We start from the raw sequence: 20,008 nt of genomic DNA, 5'->3' as shown, positions 1-20,008 counted from the left end.
TTGATCCTTCTTACAGATAAGCTTATCAACTTTGCATAGAGATGTTTTTTCCTGTGTCTAGGCCTGAGAGTAACAAAATAGAAGATTCTGCTGGAAATGGATTAGTGTAGAAAGGAAAATTAGTGTAGCAATAAAGAAGGCAGAGCAAAATAACTGCTATAATTGCTTTGAAGGCAGCATCATGGACTATTCGCGTTTTTGCCAATTCTGTTTAAGCACCAGAATATTAAAACTAGCTTTCAAGGAGCTCCTTGTCTCAGCACAAAGGCAAACATGCAAACAAATAATTGGAATTTAATGTAATGGAAGAGTAGTGTAATGAGAGACAAAGTATCTAAGCAAGTGAACCATGAAGGCTTCACAGTGTAGGTCTCAAAGGGGGATAAGAATTTGCTGGATGGAGAGGCAAAAAAAGGCATTGTAGGGCAGAAAATAGCTAGAACAAATGCATTGAGTTTTGAAAGTGCCAGGGCATGAGGGAAACAGTGAATGACTGATGTGGTTCTAGTTAAAATATATATTGGGAAAATGGTTGTTGGCACGAAATGACTAGAGAAGTAAGTTGGGACCAAATGATGAAGAATTTTATATATCAGTCAGAGGCTTTGAACCTGATGTTAGCAATCATCAATTTTTTTAAATAGAATTTAATATGACAAATGTATATGAACTGATTTTTATATCACAATAAAAACAGATCCTTTGGAGAAAGGACATGTGGAAAAAATTGATTTCTCTGCTGAACTCAGCTGTTATTTATACTCTTTCCAACATGGTGATACTATTTCCTTGTATTCCCACCATTCCAATGTTGTTCTGTGATCTCCATACATTCTTCTATAGAGGAATTTAAAAAGGGAGCAAATCCCCTTTAATATTCTTTGGACATTTCTGCTGCTATTTAATTTCAGTGATGACTTCTTGTCTTTAAGTTTTTCTAGAAGAGAGAATGAGCTTTGCACATGGTATCTACTCAGTGAATTTCGAATTGTCTTGAAATGGGAATTGAGGTCTCCCTTACACTTCTGCAGTTTTTAGAGAAAGATGACATGGATATATCCAACATTTCCTTTCTATGCTAATCTGCCTGGGCCACTAAGCCCCAGGCCTTGGTAGAGAAAACTGCTACTATTTGGGTAATTGACACCGCTCACTCATGCTCTCCAACCTCAGCTAAGCAATCCAACACACGCCCCTTTTAGCTTCTATCCCAAATTTTCACAGCTTCCTTAAAACCCAACCAAGTGCCAATATCCTAGTGATTACCTTTACTTCCCAGACTATGGTTGATCCCTGGAACATCTGTGGTCTTTATTGTCTTTATTTCATTTAACCAGAGACAGTTAACACCCTATCATGGTCATCTGTGGCATTTGTGACTCTGGATATATTACCTTTATATCAATGCAAGCAAGATCTATACCTGTATCAGATAGACTATTTATTTCTTCAATACATATTTATTGAGTACATAGGTATATGAGGGATATTTTAGGTGCTGGGGAGACAATGAAGAATAGAACAGATGAGACATCTGCTCCCTAGAAGTTTATGGTCCATAGCAGGGGTTGGCAAAATATAGCCTGTGGATCAAATCTGGCCCACCATCTGTTTTTGAAAGCATTATTGAAACATAGCCATGGTCATTCATTTAGAGATTGTCTATGGCTAGTTCCATGCTAAAAGGGTAGAGTCATGTAGTTCCAAAAGAGACTCTGTGACCTGAAAAGCCCTTATATTTACTATTTCACTCTTTATGGAAGACTTTACTGACCTCTGGTGCAGAATGATGCTTCTTGAACTATCTGTATTGAAAGATCAGTTGTGTTTTATATTTTATTTCATTGTGAGATCACTTAAGATCTACCTTCTTAAACAATTTAAGTGTAAAATCTATTATCATAGACTATAGGTACAATGTTGTACAGCAGATCTCTAAAACTTATTCATATTGCTTGACTGAAACTTTATGCCCATTGATTAGTAATTCCCCACTTCCCCCTCTCCTCAGCTCCCAGCAACCACCATTCTACTTTTCGATTCTATGAATTTGCTTATTTTAGATATCTCATATAACTGGAGGTATTTAATACAGTCATGTGTCCTGTAACAAAGAGAATATGTTCTGAGAAATATGTTGTTAGTCTATTTTGTTGTGCAGGCACCATTGACTGCACTTATAGAAACCTACTACACACCTAACCTGTTTTGCATGTTATTGTACTGAATATTATAAGCAATTGTAACACAATGGTAAATATTTGAGTTTCTAAACATATCTAAACAGGAAAGCTACAGTTAAAATATGACATAAAAGATAAAAAAATGATACATTTGTATGTGACACTTCCCATAAATAGAGCTTGAAGGATTGGAAATTACTCTGAGTGAGGTGACTCAGTAAGTGAGAGGTGAGTAAATGTGAAGGCCTAGGACATTGCTGTACACTACTGTAGACTTTAAAAACACTGTACTTAGGCTACACTAAATTTATTTAAAAAATAGCATAGCAGTGTACTCCAGCATTATGATGGCTACAAGTTCACTAGGTAGAAAGAATTTTTCAGCTTCGTTATAATAAGCTTATGGGACCACCGTCATATATATATTCTGTCTTTGACTGAACCATTTTGTAGCAGCATGACTGCGCTTGTCCTTCTGTGGCTGGCTTATTTCACTAAGTATAATGTCTTTGAGGTTCATTCATGTTGTTGCATATTGCAGAATTTCCTTTTTTTTAAGGCTGGATAGAATTCCATTGTGTGTATATACCGTATTTTCCTTATCTATTCATCTGTTGATGGAAATTTAGGTTGTTTCCACATCTTGGCTATTGTGAATAGTGCTGCAATGAACATAAAAGTGCTCATATCTTTTAGAGATTCCGATTTCAATTCTTTTGAATTAATACACAAAAGTAGGATTGCTGGATTATATGGTATTTCAATTTTTAATTTTTTTGAGGAAACTCCACACTATTTTCTATAGCAGTGGAACCATTTTGTATTCTCACAAATAATGTGCAAATGTTCAAATTTCTCTACATCTTCACCAACATGTCTTGCATTTTGTTTGTTTATTTGTTTGTTTTTTGGTGATAGCCATGATGACTTGTGTGGTGATATCTCATTGTGGTTTTGAATTGCATTTCCCACAGTTTGCTGAAGAAACTATCTTTTTTCCAGTGAATATTCTTGGCATCCTTGTTGAAGATTAATTTAACACATATACATGGATTTATTTCTGGGGTCTCTACTCTGTTGCATTGGCTATATATCTGTCTTTATGTTTTGATTACCATAGCATCATAATATATTTTTAATCCATGAATTCTGATAGCCCGAGACTTGTTTTTCTTTTTTAAAAATATATATTTTTTTATTTTTCAATTACAATGGACATACAATATCATATTAGTATCAGGTGTACAACAAAGTGATTAGACATTTATATAATTATAAAGTGATCACCTTGATAAATCTAGTACCCATCTAATATCACACGTAGTTATTATGATGCATTATTGACTAAATTAACTGTGCTATATTTTACATCCTTATTATTATTTAAAAATGTTTTCAATTTGAGTTACATTTAATATTATTTTATATTGGTTTCAGGTTTACAGCATAATGGTTAGACATTTATATAATTTATGAAGTGATCCCTCTAACAGCCTTGTTTTTCTTTCTCAAGATTGATTGGTCTTTTGTAACCACAAAAGAATTTTTTTTCTGTTTCTCTAAAAAAAAGTCATTAGGCTATTGATAGGAATTGCACTGATTCTGTAGATCACTTTGGGCAGTATGGAAATTTTAACAATATTTATTATTCCAATCAATGAACACAGAATGTCTTTTCATTTATTTGTGTCTTGTTTTATTTCTTCAGTGTTTTGTAGTTTTCAGTATATAAGTCTTTACTTCTTAAGTTTAACCCTAACTATTTTATTCTTTTTGGTGCTATTGTAAATGAGATAGTTTTCATAATTTTCTTTTCAGATAGTTTATTATTAGTGTATATAATGCAACTGATTTTTGTATGTCAAGTTTGTATCCTGTGACTTAACTGAATTGGTTTCTTCTTTTTTTTAATGGAGTCATTAGGGTTACACACATGCACACACACACACACACACACACATATGTATATATATATATAAACTATATGAACAAAGCAAGGATACCCATTCTCACCGTTTCTACTTAACATAGTACTGGAAGCCCTAGCTGGAGAAATTAGGCAAGACATGGAAATAAATGCATTCAAATTAGAAGGAAGAAGTAAAATTGTTCCTATGTGCAGACATCATGAAATATATACATATACACACATATATATTTTATATATATACATATTTATTTTATATATACACATATATTTTTACATATATACACACATATTTTTTTCTATATATACACTATATATATTTTATATATATGCACACATATATATTTTATATATTCCTGTACTATGTTAAGTAGAAATGGTGAGAATGGGTATCCTTGCTTTGTTCGTGATCTTAAAATAAAAGCTTTCAGTTTATTCTTTATTCTGTCACTGTTGTGTATCACATTAATTGATATTTACATGTTGAAACATTCTTATATTCCAGAAATAAATTCCACTTGGTTATGGTGTATGATCATTTTAATATGCTGTTGAATTTGGTTTGCTAATATTATGTTGAGGATTTTTGCATCTATATTCATCAAGGATATTGGTATGTAGTAATCCTGTAGTGTTTTTGTCTGGCTTAGGTATCAAGATAATGCTCCCTTCTCTTTAGTTTTTTGGAAGAGAAAGATTGGCATTATTTCTTCTTTAAATGTTTGGTAGAATTCATCAGCGAAGTCATCTAATCCTGTGCTTTTCTTTGTTGGGAGGTTTTTAATTATTGACTCAATCTTTTTACAGGTTTTAGATTTATTCATACTTCCTATTTACTCATAATTTAGTCATGGTAGTTCATTTTCTTTCTAGGAATATATCCATTTCTTCTAAGTTATCCAATTTGTTCTAATGTAATTGTTCTTAGTAGTATCATAATTCTTTTTATTTCTGTGGCATTAGTTGTAGTGTCTCTTCTTTCATTGCTACATATATTTGAAATTTCTCTAGTCAAGCATTTGTCAATTTTGTTTATATTTTTAAAAAACCCAACTCTTAATTTCATTGCTTTTTTTCCCTATTTTTCTCTTTTCTATTTTATTTATTTTTGCTCTTATCTTTGCCATTTCCTTCCTTCTGTTAACTTTGGGCTGAGCTTGTTCTTCTTTTTCTAGTTCCTTGAGATTAAAGGTAGGTTGCCTATTTGAGTTTTTTCTTCTCTTCTTTTTCTTTTTTTTTAAATGTAGGCATATATCACTACGAACTTCTCTTTTAGTACCGCTTTTGTGGCATCTCATAAATTTGATGTGTTGTGTTTTCATTTTGTTTGTCATTTTTGTTTGGTGTCTCGTGGTTTCATTTTTGTTTTTCTATAGTGTTATGTAAGCCTTCGACTTATTTATTGATCTTTTGTCTGGCTATTCCTGTTGATTATTGAAAGTGGGAGAATTGAAGTCTCCTACTATTGTTTAACTGCTGTTTATTTCTCCCTTCAGTTCTGTCCGTGTTTTCTATATATATTTAGGTGTTCTGACATCAGGTGCATGTATATTTCTAATTGTTATATTTTCTTGGTGAATTAATCCTTTTATTATTATGTAATGTAATGTAATGTTTTTATTTCTCTCGTGACTTTTTAACTTAAATATATATTTTGTCTAATATAATATAGTCACCCCTGTTCTCTTCTGATTACCATTTACATGGGATAGCTTTTCCCATGTCTTTACTTTCATTTTATGTATGTACTTAAAAATAAAATGAGTTTCTTAAAGACAGCAAATAGTTGGGTCTTGTTTGTTTGTTTTTTTATCCACTCAGCCATTTTATGTCTTTTAATTGGAGCATTTAACCATTTATATTTAAAGTAATTATTGATAGTAAAGTCTTTACTATTACCATTTTTTTTTAAAGTGTTTTTTTTTTTTTTCCTGTGAAGATCAGTAAAATTTTAAAAAATCAATTTTGGGCATATACTTTTGTAGGTTATAATAAAAATAAATTTTTAGAAAAAAATAAAAAAATGAAAACATAAAAAATAAAAGTCCTAATTGCTATATAAAATTGCTATGCGTGTTTCTAAACACTTAATCTTAGTTTCTGCATTTATCTCCTGGAAGATGAATAATAGTTTGCAAACTAGCCCTGGCCAGTAGACCATACTTTTAGTAGTGTCAGTCTAGAATGGAAGACATAAATCAATCACATAATACAAATAATTATTTTAGATCAAATTTTACTTAGAGCTATAATTAAAAAACATAAAATTATTTATGACTTAGTAATAGGGGAAACCAAGACAAGATTTTTCGAAGAGATGAACTCTGAGCAGGGATTAATGCATGGATGTGAATTAGTCAGATAAGAGTACATTTTCAGAGATGACAGTAAGAAAGTACCTGTGGAAACAGAACTAACTACATGTGCAAAAATCTCGTGGTGGGAAGGAGCTTAATATGTGTCTGGAATTGTGTTAAGCACTTTATGTGCATTTCCCATTGAATCCCCTCAACAATCCTATAAGGTAATTATCAACTTCTCACTCTCTTTGTCTTCAGTTCACAACTCATTAACATGTCTCTTTTATCATCTGTTTTATAGATGAAAAACCTGAAGAGTAGAGATGTGAAATAACTTATTTAAAATCACCTAGCTAGCCACTAAGGGGTAAATTTGGAATTATGTTCTAGAAGTATTGGATGCCATAGTTCTTTTTTTTTTTTTTAAACCTACTGTGCTATGCTGCTATTATATTTAATTCAAATAATCTGTAATTTCAAACTTGGAGTCATTTGCCTCCAGTTCCCAATAATTCTAAAGAATCACCTTAATTTTACTGTCTTCCTCAGTAAAGCTAGAATCTATAATTAGCTTTATCATCCTCTCAAACTGTTTTCACTGAGAAAATGGATGGCGAACTGGAATAGTCAATAAAGGCTAGTATTAGGTACCATATCCATGTATAGCACCTCTTAGAAGGAGAGGTATATGGCTCATATCAGAATTATGTTCATTATGAATAATAAAAACTCCAAATAACAGTTGCTTCGAAATTGAAGTTTGTTTTTCTATCATGTAGAAACTCCACAGACAGGTAGTCCAGAACTCTACTCCATGAAGTCATCGAGGCCCCAGGCCCCTTTTCTCTTGCTGTTCTGACAGCCGTAATGAGCTAACTCATGATCCAAGATGGTTGCTTAGGCTCTGTGTTAGCTTCCTAAAAGTGCTGTAATAGAGCACCATGACTGGATGGCTTACAACGGAAACTTATTGTCTGACAGTTCTGGAGGCTAAAGGCTGAAATTAAAGAATATGTCCATACTCTCTCTAAAGGATGTAGGGAAGAATTTTTCCTTGCCTCTTCTAGCTTCTTCCCTTTGCTGGTATTCTTTGGTGTTCCTTTGGTTGTACATGTATTACTCTATTTTTGCCTCTGCCATCCCATGGCTATCTTCTCCTAGATAGCTCTATATTGTTGTCCCTTTGTGCCTGTCAGTGTGTCATCACATGACAGGTATTCAAAGTTTCCTCTTCTTACGAGCATATCAGTCATATGGGATTAAGGCCGGCCCTAATGATTTTATTTTCACTTGATTTAATCTCCAAAGACTGTTTCCAAATGAGGTTTTATTCACAGGTGTTGGGGGTTAGGACGTCAACATATTTTTTTGAGGGGGGAGGCACAATTGAATCCATAATAGGCTCCAATATCATATTTACACTTGATCCTGCAAAAGTAGTAAAAGAAGAAGGAGACTATGCCTCTTTCCTTTAAAGACACTTTTGTATGATAACACAAAAATTTTGCTTACACCAGTCATACTTGGATTCAAGGGACAGCTTTGAGCCCAGCTAAATTGGAGGTTCTGTTACTAAGAAGAGAATGAACCTATATTGGGTGACGGCAAGCAGTTTCTGTTATGTGGTCTAAAATTGCTTTTCAGACCAATGACACTTATTAGTTTCTCCAATCTACATAAGCTACATAAGCATATCACTTGTTTTAGGCTTTTTGAAAGTTTCTAGCAAGCCACTGTCACAATGTGGTTGTATAACTTAGTGATGCGATCCTAAGCTAGTCAGTAAGTTTCTCTGACTCTCATTTATAAATTAAGGGTAATATATACCTCATATGATTGTTGTATGGCTTAACTAGGATGACATAAAGGTGAAAGTTCCTGGCGTAAATAGGCACTTTATATCTGCTTATTAAATATTAACCCAGGAAGGAGAAGATGGAGGGACAGAGAAAAGGAAAGAGAAAGGGAAAGAAAAGTTGCTTCTTGGTATAACATTTTAATAAAAAGAAAAGCTTATGTGAGGAAAATGCGTATTTTCTTCACTGTTCTTTTAAGTAAATCATGGTTCATTTGAGAAAATATTGATCTATTTGTTCTCAGTAGTTCTTTCAATGTGCTATAAAGCCATCTCACACAATTTGAATTATTATTTGAGGGGTAATTCTCAGCCAGTCTAGTCAGAAAACAGTCATCAAACATGGCATCTCATATGACCTGATCAAATGGCAGGCAGCTATTGCTATTGCATTCAACTCAGAGTAGTCATCCAAATGATCCCCTTAACATTGAATAGGTAATGTACTCAGATTTCCCAATAGACATTGTAGCAAACTCTACTAATTATCCCCTCATATCCAGTCTCCTCCCTTTTTCCATATGGTTGAATTTTTAGCTGGGGCACTTGATCACCTACCAGCTGGTTACATTTTCAGCCTCCTTTGTCACTAGGTATAGCCATGTGATATGAACATAAGTAATGTGTGCAACTTCTGGATCATGCCCATAAAAAGAAGAGGCAAATATTCCCATGCAACTCTTTTCTTCTTCTGAGATGTGGCTATGATGCTAAGACTGATGAGGGTGACTACTTAACATGGCAGGGCAATAGGATAACATGAACTCTGGGTGCCTAATACCATGAAGCTGCCACATCAGCCAAGTTCTGCTTGAACTTGAATTGTTACATGAAAGCAAACTATTTTGTTTTAACCTCGGTTATTCTGCATTTTATTATAGCAAATTAACCTATATCTTAAAAGTACTGAATTTGGTACCTAAAAGTAGACATTGGTTGAGTGACCAGGTGGTGAATACAAGAGCAGAACTATTTCAGTTTGGAAAGATGGGTACCATATAATACAGATGAAAATATTTGAGAAGCTGTCATCTGCAATAACTTGGAAAGTGGACCAAATGCTTATGGAGACCGTATTCAAAGAGAAAAGGTAAAAAATAATTCAGAGTGTTGGAATGTAATTGCTGCTTCTCTAATTCTTTCTGCTAAGTTTTCAAGACTTAAATTTAGACTGGTTTGGATCAGTTGCACAGATAGAAGGAAATACAACTTTTCTAAGAGAAGATCTATCCACCTGGGCCAGTAATTTAAGTTGACTAAGCATTGAGTAATTTAGGAAAGATTGAAAGAACCAATTGCTTCTGCAGGCCAAACTGTAGCAATGATAAAAGGTGCTACAAACAGTAAAAGTGGCACGAGCCTGGTTTTAGTTTCTCATTAATCTCTACTGACTTCCTCTCAAGTGAGTCCAATTAAAAATAATAATACATTTTCAAGCATCATTAAAAAAAACTTGAATGGTTTATAATTAGCATTAACAAACTATGTAAAAAGAATGTACTTATTACGTAAATGTAGCCTCAGGTAAATCCATCTAGTCAAGATCTTCCAACCAAAGCCTGCAATGCCCGGGATACAAGATTTCCCTGTGAGTTCTTGGATACAGATAACTTTATGAGAGTCAATTTATACATATTAAACTTTCATGTTTATTCTTTTTAAAAATTGATCAACCCGAGAATTTCTCCGCGGTCAAAAGTCATTGTATTTCTACTTTGCTGCCTTTCTTTTCAAAATCATTTCTCTACCACATAACTAAAAAATACCTTACTACTTCTCTCCTATCTCTAATCTTAGCATATGGCAAATGTGTAATACTCTATGATGTTGGCAATTGATGATTAACGCTAATGATAATCAGAAAACTTTTAATGAAACACCTAGATCATTGTGGTTATATGGCAAACACGCTTAATTTCAATCAATACAGTTTTATTGCAAAGAAACATTTTGAAAGTGATTGATATGAGATGGAATACACAAAATATATTATTATATAATTTTATGAGGAAATAAAAATTCAAGGAGTAAAAGGAACTGTTAAAGAACTTGTTTACATGTTTTTAAAATGCATGATGGTGATGTCAAATCATCATGTTATTTATATTCTTTCTCATACAATTAAAAGACTGTTATAACTATTTTAATTTTAAAACATCAGAATATGCAATATGTTAGATTTGCATCTTTTATTACTATGTAAAGTTATGGGGGAGAAAATTTTATGCTTAGATTTAAATATGTTGGAGGGGTTTTCTAGTCATATACTCAAGTAAAAATGTGTGAAGACTCCACTTCTATTGCCCATTGTAATTGGATTACTGCCCATAAACCCTTTCTATATAGAATTAGGGACCTTCTGTCGCTTTGGAGTAAATAATGCCTTTATTTAGAATTGCTGATGACTTCTGGATGGTTGCATGTTGTCAATGGGAGCCAAATGAAATCAGCAGAAGTTTTGTCTGCATAACGGGTAGAGGAGGTTAAACTTCAGACTCGGGTAGAATGGATGGACCTTTCAGTTTAACTGTAAACAGTAACATTAGTTTATTTGAGGTGAAGAAATGTATATGGAAACAATGCATGACTGTGTTTTTTCTTCTTTTGATAAGCTTTTCCTTTCTTTCAGAAAAGGTTGAAAGTATACTTTCTCATTCTTTCCACATTTCATACTGTCACATGGAGATAATCTTGCTGAAACAATGTTATTCTACATGCTTTTCTTGTATCCAAAGCAAATACTAGTTTCCAGTCCTTTGTATTTTTTCAAATAGGACAGGTAAAGATCCCAATTATGAACTGTATTCATTCTGTTATAGCTAGAAGGCTTGGCAAGTGTTTTTTAGTGAAACATTGTATACCTTATTAGGTTTGTCACTTTTTTTTTTTTTTTTTGAACAAAGGAGATAGGGAAGAATAAGTCAATGGAATGTTTTAAAAACACTCTAGCTTGATTTTCTAATAAGAAAAAAAGGTTTGGCTTGTATTAGCACACTGATCACCTTTTAAAAATGTATATGAGGTTGAGGATTGAATATCATTTTAATAAAACTTTAATTTTTCTTTAACAGAAATGTCCTCTCTATTATATAGTTCATATTAATTGTTCGTACTAAAGCCAATTGTGAAAAAAGCTTAAAAAGTATGGTATAATTTGTCTTCTAATTGGAATATTTTAATTTTCCATGTTTTCTACCAATTTGTCCTATTGAAAAAAGAGGAATAAAACTTTCATTTATTTTAGCTGTGAAGTTGAATACTCAGTGGGGAATCTATCCAGCCAAATTTCTACAGGAACTGCCCTTTCTACCACAAGGACGTCTTCCTCCTCTAACAGACAGATTTCTAGGAAAGTGCCCATTTCCAAAGTACTCCATTGTTTGTACCTGGGGTTGCAGTCCTCCTTCCCTAAGCCAGTCAGACTCTCTCCCAAGAATTTAGAGTCAAAGTGGAGAGACTGAAGTTCATTCTCCACCTGTGACTGAGCTTGTTACCTTGGAGCTGTGGACACAGGAAAAAAACTGGATTATCTCTAACATTAATGGGACCAGGAGCAAGAGTACAGATGTTGACCCCCATGTCATGTGTTTAAATATTCGCAAGACATACATTAAGAAAACAAACTATTAAATATTTTCTGTCTTCTTATCTTGACACAAAAAAATTCCCAATAACCCGGAATGTGCGGTTGGAAAACTTTAAATTCTAAGACTTTCACAATGGAAAGTGACTCTAGAAGAGAGGGATGGTCTATAGCCTCTCCTCTTTCCATCAAGTACCACAATGGGTCATACATTGCATGTACATGGACACTCCAGGAGCTCACTCAAGCATGCTCCTTACCATGCTTATCCTTAGGAAGACAGACCCAGGAAAGGGGCTGGTGCAGGTCCTCAAAATTAACTCAGGACCAGTGGGGGCAGGGAATTCTGGGGCCTCAAGTACCCAGACCATGTTCTGGGAGGGGTTATGTGAGCTCTGGAAAGACACAGCTATTTTTTAAATAGACTTTATTTTTTTAGCGCAGTTTTGTGTTCACAGCAATATTGAGTAGAAGGTGCAAAGAGTTCCTACATACTCCAACCCTCCCCAACACCTGCCATACATGGGGGAAGCTATGCATGTGTTTGGAAGTCCAAACTTCCAAACAAGATTTCTTTGTGGTGAAGAAAGGAACTTGAGTATATTGCTTGCTTTCCAGATATTAGTGTGCATGAGAAAGCACATTAGCAGGTGCTAACTGTGAAGTCAGGAGGACACCTCTTCCCACAAAAACTATTAGAAACAAGGTAACACTAGATCAAAACATCATTTGCATTCATTTTTAAAGCAAATAAGATCCTTTAGAAATTTCTTTTGAAGAGATGTGAATGGCAAGAATAAGAGACTTCAGTGGTCAACATACTTTCATTGATGGCCTGCAGAAGGTGCTGAACCAAAGGTACACTTTCAAAGTGGGTGTTGGTATGCAAGATGTAAACCCAAGAGCTCTTTCTAGACTCAGTAGGAAGTTGGGATGAGGAAGGAAAGCTGGTGTTAAATTTTGAACTGAGGTATGTGGTTATGCTTCAGAGTTTTAGGTATTCACAGGTATCTGGTAATATTTCTGGCTACAGAATGAAAATGAAAGTGTGGAGCGTGGACATGGAACTCTTTCTGGTTTGGGCAATATGTCTTCCTGAAAATGAACCTTTGGGAGGTGCACAGAGAATAAATCCACTGGAGGTTAACATCCCCTTTGGGTAGCCTAATCGAATGGTGTGTGTGTGTGTGTGTGTGTGTGTGTCCCTTGAGCCACTAATAAACCAGAATTGGCATGGAAAAAGGAACTCCAGAAGATTAAGCATGAACAAAGAAATCTTAAATAAAATAAGATTTAGTATGATGCCCGGATGCAGGCTAAGGGAGGTAGGACTTTAAGAGGCTTTTACAATGAATATTAGTGTTCAAGTTCCCTCAGGTCAGAGGCTGAAGAATAAAACCTCAGTCATGACCATGGCATCAAAGATGTGGCTATTCATTAAACAGCAAAAAGCAACTTCTTAGGGGCCCACTAAGTGAAAGTTCAGGATACAAATTTGAGGTGATAAGGAATGGGGGATGAGAGGCAATGGGGAGGGGGCCTATAAGCAGGCCTTGCTTACTCTGAGAAACTGAATTGGGTGTGCCAAGGCAGGGAAACATGCAGAATTTTGATTTATCTTTTCCACTTTCACTACATATCTGCCAGTCTTGTGTGGCCTTCTGGTATATGAGGTGTTTTGGCCAACTCACCTATATTTTAGGCTCTTGAGAAATCCTTGGTAAATAGTTTTGTTTTCTCCCCCAATACATTAGTTGTGCTTGGTCATTTTGAAAGTCTTGCATGAGATTAACATTTTTTTTATTTTTTATTTTTTTACTGTATGTATTTGTTAGAATTCACGAGTGAAATCATCTGGGCCTGGGGTTTCCTTTGTAGGAATGTTTGTTGAAAATGAATTTAATTTCTTCAATGGCTATAGGTCTTTGCAGATTTGTTATTTTATTTGTGTCAGTTTTTGTTAAGATGTATTTTTTAAGGTATTTGTTTTTTTCATTTGTTTAACGTATGGCATAACATTGCTCATAATATTCGTTGTTCTTTTAATGCCTACAAGGTATGTGGAGATATTGCTTTCTAATATTTATAATTTGTGTTCTTCTTTTGTATTTTCTAATCAGTCTAATTATGGGTTTACCAATTTTGTTAGTCTTTTCAAAGAATCAGCTTTTGGCTTTATAAATTTTCCCTATTGTTTTCTATTTCATTGATTTCTCTTTATTATTTCTTCATTTACTTTCTTTGGGCTTTCTTTGCTTCTGTCTTTCTAGTTTCCTATGTGATTTTATATTTTTTCTTTTCTAATATAAGAATTTAAAGCTGTAAAGTTTCCTCTAAGCATAAATTTTAATACATTGTATTTTCCTTGGTATTTAGTTGGAAATTCCACAACATTTCAAATGTTGTATTTTCTAATTATCCCTGTGATCCCGTTATTAACATTGTTATTTTAAAAATGTGTTACCTAATATGTAAATATGTGAGGTATTTTTGATATTTTATTCTTATTGGTTTCTAAATTATGTTTCTTATGGTCATAATATCGTCCGAGAATACACTGTTTAGGATTTCAACTCTTTAAATTTATTTAAACTCTATTTAGACTTGTTTTAGAGCCAGATATGCTCTATTTTGGTCAATGTTCCATGTGCACTTGAAAAGAATGTGTTTTCTGCTCTTGTTGAATGTAGTATTGTATAAATATCTTTAGGTGAAGCAGACTCATACCGTTGTTTAATTCTTCTATGTTTTTACTGAGATCGTTTGATTCTATCAATTACTGAGAGAAGGGTGTTAAAATCTCCAGTGGTGGTTTTGTTTATATTTCTACTTAATTTTGTCAACTCTTGTTTCATAATTTTGGAAACCCTATAATTAGGCGAATGTAAATTTATATTATCATGTATTCCTGATGATTGAGCTTTAAATTCTTATGCAATGTCTCTATCTCTGGTAATAGTCTTTGTCTTTAAATCTCTTTGGACAAATATTAATATGTACCTGTACCTTCTTATACTTGCTATTTACATAATATGCTTTTTTCCCTTACCAATAACTTTCATCTAGTCTTTGTATTTATATTTAAAAAAGCTTTGCTAGGCAGCATATAGTTGCTGCTTTTTAATCCATTCTAATCTCTTTCTTATTTCTATATTTTGCCTCATCTTATTTTGCTCTGGATCCTAAGGAAATGTATCTAAATTTTCACTATTAATTGTAATATTTGATTTAGTTATTTTGTAAATAGCCTTTATCAAATTAATAAAGTTCTACTTCTAGTGATCTTACTTTTTCCTGCATGTATGTGTTAAATTTATCAAGTGCTATTTTTAGGATGTACTTAAGTTATTATTTTTTGATATTCTTTTCTCATTTAGATTAGAAATAATAAAATGTGTAGTTTTTATATTCTTTGCAATAATTTGTATGAGAAAGAGATTACTTCTTACGTAAAATTTTGGGAATATATACATGTAAAATACTTTGCACAAGGAGCTTTTTTGGTGGTCTTTGAAGAGGTCTTTGATTAATATTTCAATTTGTTTAATAAATATTATTTTAGTTAAGCTTTTAATTTGTATTTTAGTTTTTTATGGGCATATAGTTGTTTATAATGTTTTATCCACCTCTGTTGTATTTGCAGTTGTTTGTATTTATTTCTCTTCTCTTGCTTAATTTTAAAAGGCCTAGATTATATTCTTCAAGTTGGGGAGGGGAGAGGACCCTCAGGGTGGAGATCCTCTGGGCTAGGCCATTTTCATTCATGTGATGCTCTCTCCCTCACCAGCTCCCATTGGGTGTTGCATTCCAGTGACTTTTCCCTGTGCATGGATGTTTTTAAGATGTCTTCTCCGCTGTAATGATAAATTATGGCAGATTGGGCTAGAGGGGTAGGAAAAAGATTAAAAGAAATGAGGGAAGAGAATGCTCAGAATAGAGAGTCTAGGCTGCCTGTACTTATAGTCTTTCATCCTAATCCCAGCTGAGCTCCTGTACTTTCTTGATGGTTGGTCCTGGGCTGATCTGTTTCACTCTGGCAGAGAGGTGAGCAATGACATTTAAGAGTAGTGTTATGGAAATAAAAGGGCACCATTAGAAAGCTCTTTGTCAGACTTTCCTCTGTTATTGTATCTCAGTCTTCTGCATTTGGTTATTATCTTACCCTCAATCTCCCTCTCCCAGTGATAACAGGCACTAACCTCTATCCCAAAGAGCTTCCTATACTTTTGGTGCAAAATTCTGAGATTCTGTCTTCTGTTTGTTTTCAGGGGACATAGCAGGAAGCTCTTGCTAATTTGCTTTTTTTTTTTTTTTCCTGTGACAACCAGTAGATTATTTGTAAAATAGTGAATCGATTTACCACATAACTAATTATTTTCTAATTTATTTTTCTTAATTGTCATAGGTATCAGTGTGGGTCATCAAAATATTTTTGTTTCTCTTCTTGAGTGCAGGATAGGATTACACTTGTCACCTCTTTGTTGACATTCAGAGTGATTTGCTTTAGACAATGAAAAGTGAGCAGAAGTCCGTGTGTCACTTCTTGGTCAAAGCCCTAAGAGTCAGTGCAAGACTTGCTATTCTTTCTTTTACTGTCTGCCATGGTGACTAGCCTTTCTCTAGTTCAAGGGTTGACAAAATTTTTCTGTGAAGGACCAAATAACAAATATTTGAGGCTTTGCAGGCCATGTGGTCTCTGTTGCAATTACTCAACTCTGTTGTAATAGAGGGAAAGCAACCATAAGAAATATGTAAATGAATAAGCATAACTATGTTCCCATAACACTTCATTTATGGACACTGAAATGTAAATTTCATATATTTTCATTAAAAACAGTGTTTTAAAAAAATCGTTTTAACTCTTAAAATGTTAAAATCATTCTTAGCTCCTGGGCCTTTCGAAACAGATTTGGTTTGCAGGCCATAGTTTGTTGGCCGTTTTAGATGGTGGCTACTCCATAAATCCTATTCCCAGGGGGAGGATAACACAGAGCAAAACCCCCAACTGATCCACAAAATATAACCAGTGCGTGGAAAAAAAAAAATTCATTACTTAAGCCATTAAGATCCTCTTTCACATAACAGCATAACCTAGTCCAATCTGATACACTAATTCTGTTTTTAAATGATAAGGCAGCAATGAATAACCAGAAGACAAAAGTTAATGAAAAGAAAGAAGGAAAGAGAAGCTGAGAAAGGACCAAGAGGAATTTGGCCTGAAAGTTAAAGAGCTCATTAAAATTCTAACAGATTATCCATTCTTTTCATCTGAATTCCCTGTCTTTAAATCTCGATCATCTGCATATTTGCACATTTAATAATGTATCTTCTGCTCTTTCTGAGATGCTGGAATGTTGATTGCTTTAAATAATTAAAAAAGAAAAAAGAAAGTCAAGGAAATATTTTAAAGTAGATCTGAAAACTGTGTCAGAAAGTCAAGAAGGCCAAAATAAGGAGCTCTGTTAAGAGACATCCATCAACAAAAATATCTCTTCTCTGCCATGGCAACTCCAAAATAGTAAAGAATATGTAATATCCAGTATCCTTATTTGAACCAGGATGCTGAGAATTTTGCAGCCAACAAATGTCTATTTCGGTGGCAAGAAAGGAGAGATTCTGTAAAGCGATTGTACTGATTCTGTAGCATGTATTGAGCTTTCTAGAGATGCTCGAAGTATCCACTTTCCAACGGTTTAAAACTGTAAATTCACTTTGTATGTCTTTGCAATTGTTGGAGCCTTGATTGTAACATGGTTGGTGTGTGTTAAATAATCTTTTTCTTTGGATGTGCCAGAGCAGGAAAGAGAAGAGATGTTTGTGATGATAAAGGTTGCACTTGTCAGAGCCTCTTGTCCTAGAAATGTTGGTGGGGAAACAGTCCTTATTTGATCATTTTCGGGGTGAGGGAAATGAAAATAAATTGTGCGCAGAAGCTCTAACTCCCTCAGGGAAACTGAGTGGGAGAGAGAGGCTCTTTGGAAAACCTACAGTTTATTCTTACAAAACAATGTAGCCTCTAAGAAGTTGAAACATTTGGAGAAAGTACAGAAATGAAAAGCTTTATTGTGTGAAGTTCAAAATCTCAAGAAAAAAAAAGGTGTTCTATGAAAGGTTCAGACGTTACTTTTTGCCTTGGAAATCCTCTGGCCTGCAATAATATGATTTGTTTAAAATATGGCACTTAAATATTTAAATGTAGCAGGCCTTATGTGTTTAATTTCTTTGTTTAACTGATGCATAGTTTCCCAACTATGTAGTGACTGGTGAAAAGTGTGAGGCTGTTCTATATTTATGTGGTTCAGCTTTCCAGAATATTTAGATCCTGGCCTTAAGTATGTACAGAATCATTTCTTTGCAGCAGTGTTGACAATGCCCAAATATATTAATATTATAACCCCATAGCCCACTTTTCTGAAGCATTATTTACAAAGAAAAAAGTAAATTAAAATTATGAAGTAGTTTATAAAAATTGCAGGACTACAGAGAATTGCAAAGTAATATTTCCCTTCTTTACATAGAAAGTCACTTGCTTGGTAAATCTTCTATTTATTTATATTTTAAATTATTATCCCTTTACTATATGGATAGTTTGTGCAATGTCAGTATGTATTCTGATGGAATTATAGTCAATAGCATGAAACCAGAGCAAGACAGCAAGATCTGAAAAAAAAAAATCATTTAGCTGTTCTTTTTTTTTTTATCAGAAGAAATGAAAAAAAGTTTTTGAAGGAAAAAAAAAGAAGTGAAATGTTACTCTCCAGTGAATGGTTTAACACAGAATGACTCTGTCTTCTAACAAAGGTTTGCCTATACTGGTGACCCGTGGCAATAATACATTGTTTTAAAGTATAGAAAAGTGAATGTGGGTGCCATGGTCTGGTCATGACCTCCCTGGATACATGGAACCTCACTCCAGTGAGGTCAGTGACAAGAATTTGGCCTTGAAGAAGTCATAAATAGATAAGCAAGCAGAGAATATCAAAGTAATTTTCTACCAATCAACCATTATTAGTCCCTAGGAGGAGCGCACATGCCTTAGAAAAAGTAGTCTCTACTCCTGGGAATTGGGCCCAGGACAAAAATGAATGAAAGAATAGGAAAACAGGTTGAGAGACCAAAGAAATCTAAGGAGAGTTTATATTATAAAGCACATACTGGTTTCTATAATGCTCAATGTTCAAAATAAATATGGTTTTAAATGATACAGATGTTCCCAAGATATAAAGTATTTTGTGGTTCTAAGAGTTCTTAGGCAGCTGCACAGACTTTTGTAGTTCAAATCTGTGATATAATGCTTCTGTGTATTTTATAGGACACCATTAACCTGATAGATTCTGGATAGCTTCCTAAAACACTTTATCAACTTTAGAAAAATCTGCGTCTTAAGAGACTTTTTTCTTGTTTTTGTTATTGCTATTAGTCTCATTTTAGGAAGACAAAGTTATAGGCTGAATTGTGTTCCCCCAAATCCACGTGTTGAAGCCCTAACCCTTCGTACTTCCGAATATGATTGTATTTGGAAATGGACCTTTAAAGAGGTATTCCAGTTAAAACGAGGCCTTAGGAGTGGGCCCTGATCCAATCGGACTGGCACTATCCCTTTCTCAATGCCTGGCTGTGTCAATCTGTCTTACTGTAGGACTCACCCTACTAACCCCTAGAGTTTGGTGTGTGGATTAGAAGCATCAATTTGGTGTGCATGTTTGACCTTTGCCTTCATTCCAATTTTAGACAATCCATTGGCTTTTGGTAATCCATCCTACCCTCATATCTTCGAACAAGTTCATTATAACCCTCCAGGCCTGCTCTAGGCATGCCTCGCTCTCTGATTCCACCATATATGTAGTAAGTTGAGATAACCTTTTCCAGAAAGCTCCTTCGATCTGCGTATACCCCACACCCACAAAAGCATATCTTAAAAAACACAAAAATATTTATCTTGTCAGAAGTTTTGACCTTTGTAACCACAGAAAACTTTTTTAACCTTAGGATATCTTCCTTCTTTACCTTTAAAATGCAATTAATGGCTATAGCTATATGAGGCGGAAATACACAAATATTTTTGATGTTTTGCTGTTAAATAAAAGCTCATTTTTCTCTATTTTTTTTCTTCAGGACATATTCTTAATATTATAGCTGGTACAGGATAGGTGGACGTTT

At 34.0% G+C, this 20,008-nt stretch overlaps 1 pseudogene; it reads right to left on the bottom strand.

Moving 5' to 3' along the window:
* Positions 1-756: 756 nt before the first annotated feature.
* LOC107503687 lies at positions 757-19,663 on the bottom strand (annotated as a pseudogene).
* Between the last annotated feature and the right edge of the window lie 345 nt (positions 19,664-20,008).

The sequence above is a fragment of the Rousettus aegyptiacus genome, unplaced genomic scaffold (genome assembly GCF_014176215.1).
Source record: "Rousettus aegyptiacus isolate mRouAeg1 unplaced genomic scaffold, mRouAeg1.p scaffold_m13_p_2, whole genome shotgun sequence".
Lineage (NCBI taxonomy): Eukaryota > Metazoa > Chordata > Mammalia > Chiroptera > Pteropodidae > Rousettus > Rousettus aegyptiacus.
Note: the sequence above shows the minus strand (reverse complement) of the source record. Positions and strands in the feature narration are given on the sequence as shown.